At 31.4% G+C, this 10,566-nt stretch overlaps 1 long non-coding RNA gene across 1 annotated transcript; it reads right to left on the bottom strand.

The window, feature by feature from the left end:
• Positions 1-1,520: 1,520 nt before the first annotated feature.
• On the bottom strand, positions 1,521-6,501 carry LOC121124283 (uncharacterized). Its single transcript, XR_005866264.2, has 2 exons — positions 5,419-6,501; positions 1,521-4,479 (listed from the first exon to the last, which is right to left on the bottom strand). It is a non-coding gene; the product is annotated as an uncharacterized lncRNA (long non-coding RNA).
• Between the last annotated feature and the right edge of the window lie 4,065 nt (positions 6,502-10,566).

Here is a 10,566-nt window from a genome sequence, read left to right as displayed (position 1 = left end):
TAAAGTACTACTATGGATCATATGTACATTTCAATGATATGTGGTGAGTAAATACAAAAACAATCTTGAACAAAATGGAGAAAGTTTAGAAGTTAATGTAGCATCAATATGACCTATCAAATAAAAAGTAACCATTTTTAATGATTTTTTGTTATTCTAATACCAATTTGCAGCAACTCGGAAATGATTGATGATCAGAATAATTTATTGATAAAAATGAACGGCAATTTCTCGATGTAATGTAATCAAGACTCAGTTTTAAGACATATCATTCTGACCTGCTAAATGAGTTGACAATCCACATAGTATATTAGTCTAATGCTTGCCCCCCTATTAAGGAATTTTTGCTTGGTACTATATATTAAATTTTTTCTTAAAAAGTTGATTTTATTTCATTACTTATTTTTTTAAGTACGAAGCCCCCCCAAAAAAATTTAGTCCTGCGGATGCCCCTGTAAAAGCTTTTTAATTTTTCCCTATATACTAATTTGCTACAACAGAGATATCAAATTCGATTGATATAAGTATTATATTCTAACGATAAAGAGTTTCATATTATGCCTGTACAACATATTACAATTCATTAATAACACATTTCTAAGTCTATATAGCTACGCTCTATTGAAAATCTATGGAATAAAAGGTAGACTTTTAATCCTTTCTCTAACAACTTCCACGCCGTATTAATCTGCAAACACACCTACCTACATCATATGAACAATAAATGTCACACTGTGATGAACTACTACTTAAAAGTACATCACCCCTTTTCTTTTGTGATTACGCCCCCAAGGAAAGCTAATACAATGAACTTATCTCGTCTTCATTCCCATCATACGAGTTTATTAGTCTCACAGATCGACAGACAATGAGTAAAAAAATTCATTCCAAGGACCCTCAGTCCTTTCAACTAACTAATAGGATCTGACAAGGATCCGTGTTCATAAGGCTTTGAAGACATACTACCTCAACAAATATTGTAGTTACGACGATACATAATAAATAAATTATATAGTTACATGAATCGATTAACACATGCTTATAAATAATGCTCACATAAATCTGGCCCCAAATAACTCAGAAAATTTGCTTGTTCAAGAAATAAGAACTGGGATTGTCAAATTTAAGTATATCCTAGTATGTCTATGGTCTTTTTAATTTTTGCAAGGTTGAACTAATTCAGTGCAAGTTCGGTGAGGAATAATCTCGTAGTAAAACTCGATCTTGATCGATCCCACACAAACAAATAGGGATTGATCAAGATCGAGTCTTTGTTTTGTTGTTGTTGTTTTTTAGAAAAGAGAGGAAATGTATGTGTATTACCAAACATTGATACTTATTTCCATTTTAGTCCACGGTTTAACGAAACAACGGTCTAGAAAAATCCCTTAAGACCAAACCCAAAAATTAGATATGGTTTCAGACCGAGCCTCAATACTATTTAGTTTGTAGGCCAATTTTTGTACAACCGCAAGGAATGATGCAATAATCCATTCGATATTAAAAAATATTTTAGAACATGATATTTGATTGTTTTTTATTTTATTTTTAAAACTAACAAATATAGACATATGTATATTTACACAAATATGAGAAAAAGAATTGACATTTCAAATATAATATTTTGAATTAAAACAGTTAGTTAGGAATTCAAATAGGATTAATAATAAATTATCTTTCAGGTACTGTATGAATGAGGTAGTCTACTAACTTCTCTATAAAGTTGATCCAAATGCACAAGTTGCTCGCAAGTAGTGTTGTGTCGATTCTTATTTAGGACTGAAGACTACTGCAGTCCCATCCGGAACAGTTCAGTCCTTTATGGCGGCACTCAACTTTATTTTCAGTTCTAGTATTGACTGTCCGAAGGATCGGTTCTGTATAGCAAACCCTAATAATAACAGAGCACTCTCAATGGCCTCCGAACACAAATAAATTTAACCCCTACTTCATCAGAGCATCCTGCTCATTTTACAAAATATATGCTTAATTTCCATGGAAGTGAATGACTCAACAAGACTTGCCACTCATTTAGTACTCGTATGCATCATTGGACAAATAATGTCACAAGATATAAACACTATGCTAGAATGTATAGTGATAACAAATTATTTAATAATACAAAATAAACTGGTCAAATACAAGAGCCCAATACAGACGACTTAAATAGGATGTTGATTGTACCTGGAGATAAGAGGAAAGGAATACTTTGCAAAGGGATTGCTGAAATACTTAATGTATAAGACCACACACTGGCGTATCTTATTCAAAAAGGGTGTTGAACCTTATAAAAGGGTATATTAATATTTAAGCAGAGAAATTGAGTGTTGAATATTTGAGGTACTATAAATCTCTCAAAATGAAGTTTTATCAATGAGCAACTACTCATTCGACAATAGATGTAAATCAAACTTTCTCTAACATTATTATTTTCAGACTAGGAAAAGGGACAGGAAATGCAAGTAGGTTGCCAAAATACATATACATCATACTAGTGTACATTTAACATCTACTCAAGAGTTAAATTTCTAATTACAAATTAAATACGGATAATGGAATTTTAAGTATTTGTCATCAAATCTGTGTACCTAAATAGTTTGAAGTTGACTAAAAAAATGTTGTATTACAAAACATGTTATCGTTGTAAATAAATGGATTGTATCCATTCAGTCAGCATCTTAATTTTAAAATAATTCTTATAATTTAACATGTACATAAGAATATACCAAAAGAAGAGATAAAAACAACACGGGAGCAATTAATAAGACATAATGGCATTAGTCCTCAACACTAAAGAGAGTATGCTTTTTTTTCCTCAGGCTGGCAAATTTACAATGACGTTGCAAAATTTTCATAGGTGATAAATTATTCCATAGCCATGATACAGCAGTTACAAAACGTTAGTATACATGAATAAAGACACACTATTAAACATAGGTTTTATTGTGCATGTCGTATGTACCTCCACTAAGGAAATATATAAGAAGATAAAATTGCACGTATAAATGCAAGCAAAATAATTATTATCTTTTTACAGCCGTAAACAGAAAGTGTCGCCTATTCTATATACTACAACTACTCGGAAAAGAGTGCGGTGAGTTGTTAAGAACTTCCTTTCTACAGTACGTTCTTATGGCCTATGGAATGGAGCAAGGGCAAGTTACATGAGAAGGAAAAAAACAAGTTTATTATTAAGCCAAAACGACCTCAAGAGTGATCCTGAAGTGAATAAATACTCCACGTGGCAACTGCAAAAAATGCTAATATTTGCCAATGACTCATAATTATTACAACAAATTCAACTAGGTGAAGAAAGGGGCTGGTGGTAGGGAATATCAATTGTTAATATAATTACTGCTAATAAAAAAGGAAATGAATGAAAATGATTTCTTTCTTGCTACCTTTGTCAACCAAGAAGGTAAATCGAGTTATCTAATTCAATAGATGACCTAAGTATGGATCATGTAATTAATTTTTGTCAAGAAAGGCACATGACGAAAATGTATATAGAATGTTGTTATCAGGATGGGTTATATGTAGGTATATGTGTTTGTTTGAACACTATATGCATGAAGCTCACATTTAATGAATCATACAATATCATAAAAATATGAATTATACAGAGAAAGATAAAATATTGTGTATACAAGGATGTATTTCCTGTCATTTATACAATATGAATGAGTAAAAATTAAATAGAAAAGAAAGACTCATTGAATCATGGAGAATGTATAGGAATAATTTATTTTATAAAACTGAAGAATTTTAAGAGTCTAAACTGGGAGAGTTAGCAAATTGTACAGTTAGGCATAAAAATAGCCTAAACCTAGAGTCGGTCATTGTTTAAAAATAATGACAACATTTTTAAACATTTGTTAACTATACAACCTACTACCTCAAACAGGCAAAACTCAGCACTCGCGCATATGTCAGGACCAATCTAGAAAAAGAAAAAAAGAACCATGCAAGAGTAACTGATTTGATTCAATTTGATTTTAAGCAGGGATTTTTAAGAGTTTGTTGAATATTCTCAATGACTTTGGCCCGGAGAAGCGTCCTTGTGATATCATTTTGGAAATTTCAAAAATCATAAAAAAGAATTCCGAATTCTCCCCCACAAGTTCGGATCTACGGGTTGAAGTAATCGAGAATGAGATCTGTAGGTGAGTCGCCGCCATTTGTTTCTGTCAATATTTTATTTCTTCTTTCAGGAATTGAGAAAAAAACCAAAAAAAAAAACAAACAATATGACCAAGTAGCCGGAAAAATGATTTGTAACTCCTCTCCTCTCGTACAAAATATCACTTTTTTTAAACACTGAATAAATGAGCACATAAGAAACAACTTCTATGAGGAAACATCTTTTCTTTGTTGTCTTAACACACACATAACATAGTAGTAACGAATGCCGCCTCCTTTTTCTTCTTGAGATTCTTGATTTTAAATTACATGTGTAAAAGTAATGGAGGAAGAATCCATCTGAAAGAAAAGTAAGTGAAATGTTTAAAAAAATAATAGATTATAATTCCTGTAAAATAATATAAATTAATCGATATAAAAGCCAAAACAGAATATGCTCTACAATGTTTTTCCTCTTCTCTCTCTCACACACACACACACTTTCTCCTCGCTTATCATCATAGCCTTTCCTTGGCATGGTAAGATGAAAGGCTGTCTGTGTCTTTCATGCCTTTTCTATTAAAATCATCAGCTTACCACACCACCCATACTACTGTATAAAATAAAATTTTAAGGCTTTCTTTTGACAAGGGGAAAAAATTAATTTTCTTAATGTTAAACAATTTTCTTAGAAAAAAAACAAATAATAAAAAAAGAGCCGGATGCCCACCTCCCCCCTATAATAATTCTTCTTTTATCCGAGGCTGCTGTTCAATGAATTCAATGGAAATAGAAAAGTAGTCCTTCATTAGACTTAATGAATATGAAAAGAAGTAAAAACTACAAGATACACCCACATAAGTAGAGCGTATTCCCAAAAGTTCTCGTATGGAATGTTTGATAAGCAAATAATCATTATTACATCTCACTTGGGACTCTAGCAATGATTTGGGGTGTAAAATTCAAGACAATACATCTTGACGATAGTATCAAATATTTTAAAATATTTATATTAATTAAAAAATCGGAGGAAGTGTTATGAGATGAGTAGTGAGACAGAGAGAGAGAAAGGAAGGGAGAGAGAGAGGGAATTAAACTCTTTTATGAGAGAGGAAAGAAAAAGAGAGAGAGAGAGAAAAAAAGGAGAGAAGAGGGGGCGAACTTCGGCCTTTTGTCGGCGTTATTCAATATTAAAAAAAATGAGGCGGGCCCTTTTTCGTTGAAAGTACATCATTCATAAGTAAAAGAGAGTATTTTGGCCATATTAATTATAATTATTATTAAAATAAAATCCCTTACGAAGAGTATATGACCTCACTGATGGATCATCAATGTGCTAAAGACTTCTATTCATCTCCATGCTTGTATGTTACGTAACCATTGGGAGCCGCCATCCCGAACATTTTTGTATGAAAGAAAGGAACACACTTATAAAATAAGTCACTACTATAACACTCTAGGTTTGAATATATGAAGATGGATTGAGGCTATATGATGTGAGTACTTCTTCTCTATAATATATAGATAAGAGTAAAATGATAATAGGGAAGCACTTAGGCACTATGCATGCTACTAACGTAGAGAAAAAGAAGGACTAAATTTGTTTTTAAGCCGGCAAAAGAACTATGGCATGGAAGAAGAAGTAGAAAGAGAGAGAGAGAAAGAGACTTGGGTGGGTGCGTGAGCACTTAGCAGCAAGGAGTGCGACATTTTTTTTCCCTTCTATGCGGCTCACCCCAAGTCTCTACTGACTCTTCTTGTCCTCCTGCTTTATTATTATTATTTTTTATTTGTACGGACGAGGAAGGCTTAAAAAAATCCAGACGCACGCCGGGAGGACTTTTAACTTAGTAACAGACAAAGGAGCTCACCATTATTATATATTATATTTTCTAAGATTATTATAGATTAATATAGATAAATATAGACTTCTTTTTTTTTGTTCACGGATATGATAGTATTATTAACGATATCTAATTTATTCATGTCCTAAAAATACTTTGTCAGTCGTAAATACTTAGCTAGAAAGGGAATGCTGGCGATATCTTATTTTTTACTGATGAACCAGCGCCCCCTTACGTGTTTATTTGACTCATTCAAATAACACTTATGGAAAAAGAATTATTTTTTCGCGAAAGAATAAATTATAATTATTTATTCTTCTTCTCCTATCCTATGGGAAGAAACTGTTATTTAGTTGTTCAACCCCCTGGGAGGGTGGGGCAAAAAAGAAAATGAGCAAACAAATAACAGGGGTAAAGAAAAAAAGGAAGAACAAAAAATCTCACAATAATATCCTTCGTCTCTCATTGGTCCATCCTGTTTACCAATAAATAATTCTTTTTTTCCCTTCTTCATGAGGGGGAGGCTTTAAATATTATTTTTCTTACCTTTTTCTTCCTATGTAAGTTAATAGTTGATATATATTGGCAGTGAATTGCTGAAAATGTCAGCAGCATACTATGATATGTAGTAGTCAGGAGGGTTTGCACAGTCTAATCATTTGGAAATGAAAATGAAAACTATTCTGGCGAAATACAAAAAATAAATTTTGGAGTTGCAATTTTTTTTTACTCTGAAAGAGAGAGACATAAAAAACTAGAGAAGGAGGGAGGAATATATATAAGTATAAAATTGCAGAGCAGGCAGATCATGGCTGGAGAGTTCATTTAAAAGGATTGCAAAAAACCGCGCCCACACTATGGAAGAAATGCATTCTTTACATGCAATGCCGTAGCGAAAGAGAGAGCGAAAAAAGGGGGGGAATTGCAACCTTATTCTGTTCACTTGATCCCCACGCAGCAGCTAGGTGCAGCAATCACCAAGAATTCCACGTGGTTTCCATTCTAGATAATTCAATGAGTATACATCTATATATTAAATACAAGTTGCAACTTGTACACGCAGACTGTACAACTTGCAAGGAAAGTATAAACCTGCATGAGGTTAATGCAATTATTAAATATTCATTATATATTTGAAGGTATATTTTGATGAAAATGACTTCACCGTATGAAATTCAAATGTCCTTTATAGTTATATATATTACACCTAAAGGCATAATTTATGTGAGATTTGAATAGTTGGAATTAAAATGAGGGTTGTCTTAATGAGGACGAAATTCCTGCTTTTAAAAGTAGATTATACAAGTTGCAACTTGTACAAGTTGGAAGCAAAAATTCGATGAATAATTTTAAATGAAGGATTATTAGTACCTGGAATGAGGATCATAACATTATTGAATAGTCCATGGATTTTCCATATATGTTAATAGTGTCATTTTTGACTATTTTAATACAAATGCCTAAAATAAAAGTATTGTTTGACACACTATAAAGTTCAAATGCCCACAGTTGTATTAGACATAAATATATAAAAACCCTCCAACTCTAATAGATCAATATGAAATCAATGTTGTAATTAAATAAGACATACAAATTGCAATTTGTACAATGTGCGTATACAAGTTACATCTTGTACAAAATTGCAGCTTCCAAACAACATTTATTACGTATTATCAAAGAGTACAACCCAGGCATTGGAACTGCATAATGTGCCACATAATATTTTGTATTTAATAAGTAAAAAATTACACCATGGAAGTTATCGAACTTACTCATCTCATGTTTTTGATTTCAACTTGTCAATTGGCTTGTACAAGTTGCAACTTGTACAAAGCATATATATTTAATGAAAAAACTGCAACTTGGTTTTTTGCAGGCCCGGCTCCTTCCCTTCCTCTCTTTCTTCGTCCTTCTGTCTAACTGGGAAGAATATCTCATTCGGGCCATCCTTCTTTATTATTATTTTACAATGTATAAGAAAGTAATTTGATGCCAAATAGTGCATTGCCCTATGGATGCAATTCCATCAGCTTACAACATAATAATATTAAAACTATATCGTCATCATTTCTCTTTTTCTTTTGAATTAGAGAATTCTGATCCTCGTCCTAATAATACTAACTTTAAATTATAGGCATATTTATATATACATATAAAGAATCTCAAGACTTTGTTGTTGAGATAGTCTGTGTGCTATTGCTTGATTGAGATAGAAGTTATTAGAAATGACATAATGTCCGCCATGCACAAACGCAGCAGATGAACTCTTGGGAAAGAGGTAACAAGCTTATTATTGTAACTACATACAGGGGCGTCCGTAAAGGGGAGGTTGGAGGGACGTGAGCGTCACCATCTCCTATAAAGAAATTTTTAGGGTTAACACAGAAAAAATTTCGTTGTATTGGAAACATTGTCTACATTAGATGGGTCATTTGATCAAATACAGGCTCAGGGGAAAAATTTTAACTTTTACATTTTTTGGAAAAAATACTCAAAAAAAAAAAAACCAAAGAAATGGTAATCCTAAATATTACGGGGAAATTTGTACCCCATCCCCCCAAAAAAAAAAAAAAGTAATAAATCGTTTATATATATACTTGTATATAAACAATCTGCTCTCATACGGAAAACATATTATTACCTTAAATTCTAGCTATAACAAATTTACTGAACTATGGTAGGCTCAACGACAATCTTGCATCATTGTTAGTGATGGGGGTTTTGTAGAGAAAAAGGGCAGTTTAATATTGTATGTAAACTCTACAAGAATCCCATCATTCTAATTGCATTTATTATTTATATAAGTTGTTTAAACGGATGATATTGATTGATATATACAAAAAAAAAAATCGGTTCCATTATGACATATTGTTTTTCAGCCTTTTTCCTTAAAGTTTTTTTTAGATGCAACAAAATCGAAAAAACAAAAATCAATATAAGGAACAAAGCCATGATTTTATTGCCGAAATAATTCCTTTTTATGTTTTTGTTAAGTTATGAATATAATAGATATATTTACTTAATTATGTATATCAAACGTTCATCATCACCTAAGTACTAAAAAATTAACTGAAACAGGTACGGAAATATTATATAGACATACAAAGAACATAAAAAAATAAAACTTTCTCATAGTTTTTCATTTTTTTTCTTGTTTTAGTTGTCGTTGTTTCCCTTCTTCTATATGTGTACGTATCTATGCTTTCTATAAATATGCTAAATATATCAACAAATATGAATATTACATAGGTATATGTACTAGTGGTGGGGTTCGTTCTGAAAATCCTAGATAGGTCTGAGATTTTTGCTCAGTTATTTTGAATAACATTTTTTTGCAGTCGTCAATTTTATAAAATAACTTTTTTTTTAAAGAAAAGAAATCATTCAACAAAATTTTCACTTATTTTTCAATTTCAATTTTTTTGAAGAAAGCAATAATTTTTTTTAGTAACTTTAAAAATTCCTTGATTTGGGGGCCGGAGAAACAGCTACAATGGACGGAACTAGCTCGATCAGTTAAGAAGTTCGGTCTTATAGAAACATTCGGTATATATCGGTTCCAAAGAAAAATTCGGGTTGGATCTAATTCAATATTCGTTTTGGACCGATTCTATAGATGAATTGTTGACGATGTGATGTATGTTCAAATTTTTTTGAACATTGGCAAATCAGTATAGGCGAGAAAATATGTCCATAGATTGCGACCAAAAAAAATTGGTCAATATATTAAAATAAAAATAATTATTGTTCAATTAGAAAAATATTAAATTTTAATTGTATATAAAATTTATAACATATATTAGATTAAAAAAACAATTGACTCCTGTCCAGCTTAAATAAAAATTGCCCAATCAAAAATTATTCACTCCAAATATATTTCCAATTTAGGAATATAAATTCCTTCAAGAACGTTTGGATAATATGCTGAAGAAAACTGAAAATATATCTATGGCTATCTACCTCTGGACAGATTATTCCAATGCATCATTCATCTCATTCACGGCTCATAGCCTTCCGTAGTATCATATTAATGAATCAATCCTCTCGATCCATTTATTAGAAGAATGGATTGAATTTCAAAAAATGCAATGAAATTGTATTGCAATAATATTACTCACACTTGAACATGAAGGTACTCCCTGTGGGGATGGAACAAACAAATATGTTTAAATATTTGTCATAAATAATATCAAGCGAATATATAATGTGTTAATATTCATCATGAAGTTTGATCAAAATACGGGCAATTTTCCTAAATGACAATTTTCCCCATGTCATTTTTCCTAGTACCAATGATTTGATACTTGTTTTGAGAGTTAAACCTTTTGTAAAATGCCACAAATTCTAAAATATATCATAGGCTTATTGAAAACTAAATAAATAATTTTCAAATTAAAGACTAAAAGGTTAGGAGCATTTGCAGGAGGGGAGGCTGAAGGGCTCTATCCCTCCACAAAATCAAGGATTTTTTTGAAAAATTATGGATATAAATTCAAAAATTTTTTAGGAGAAAACAAATTATTTTCTAAAAAGGCCATTCGATCAAATTTGGCTCTGCAGCAAAAATTATGAAAATTAAAAAAAAATCAGAATTAAAACACCC

The sequence above is a fragment of the Lepeophtheirus salmonis genome, chromosome 9 (genome assembly GCF_016086655.4).
Source record: "Lepeophtheirus salmonis chromosome 9, UVic_Lsal_1.4, whole genome shotgun sequence".
Classification (NCBI taxonomy): domain Eukaryota; kingdom Metazoa; phylum Arthropoda; class Copepoda; order Siphonostomatoida; family Caligidae; genus Lepeophtheirus; species Lepeophtheirus salmonis.
The sequence above is the reverse complement of the archived record's forward strand: the minus strand, read 5'-3'. Positions and strand labels throughout refer to the sequence as shown.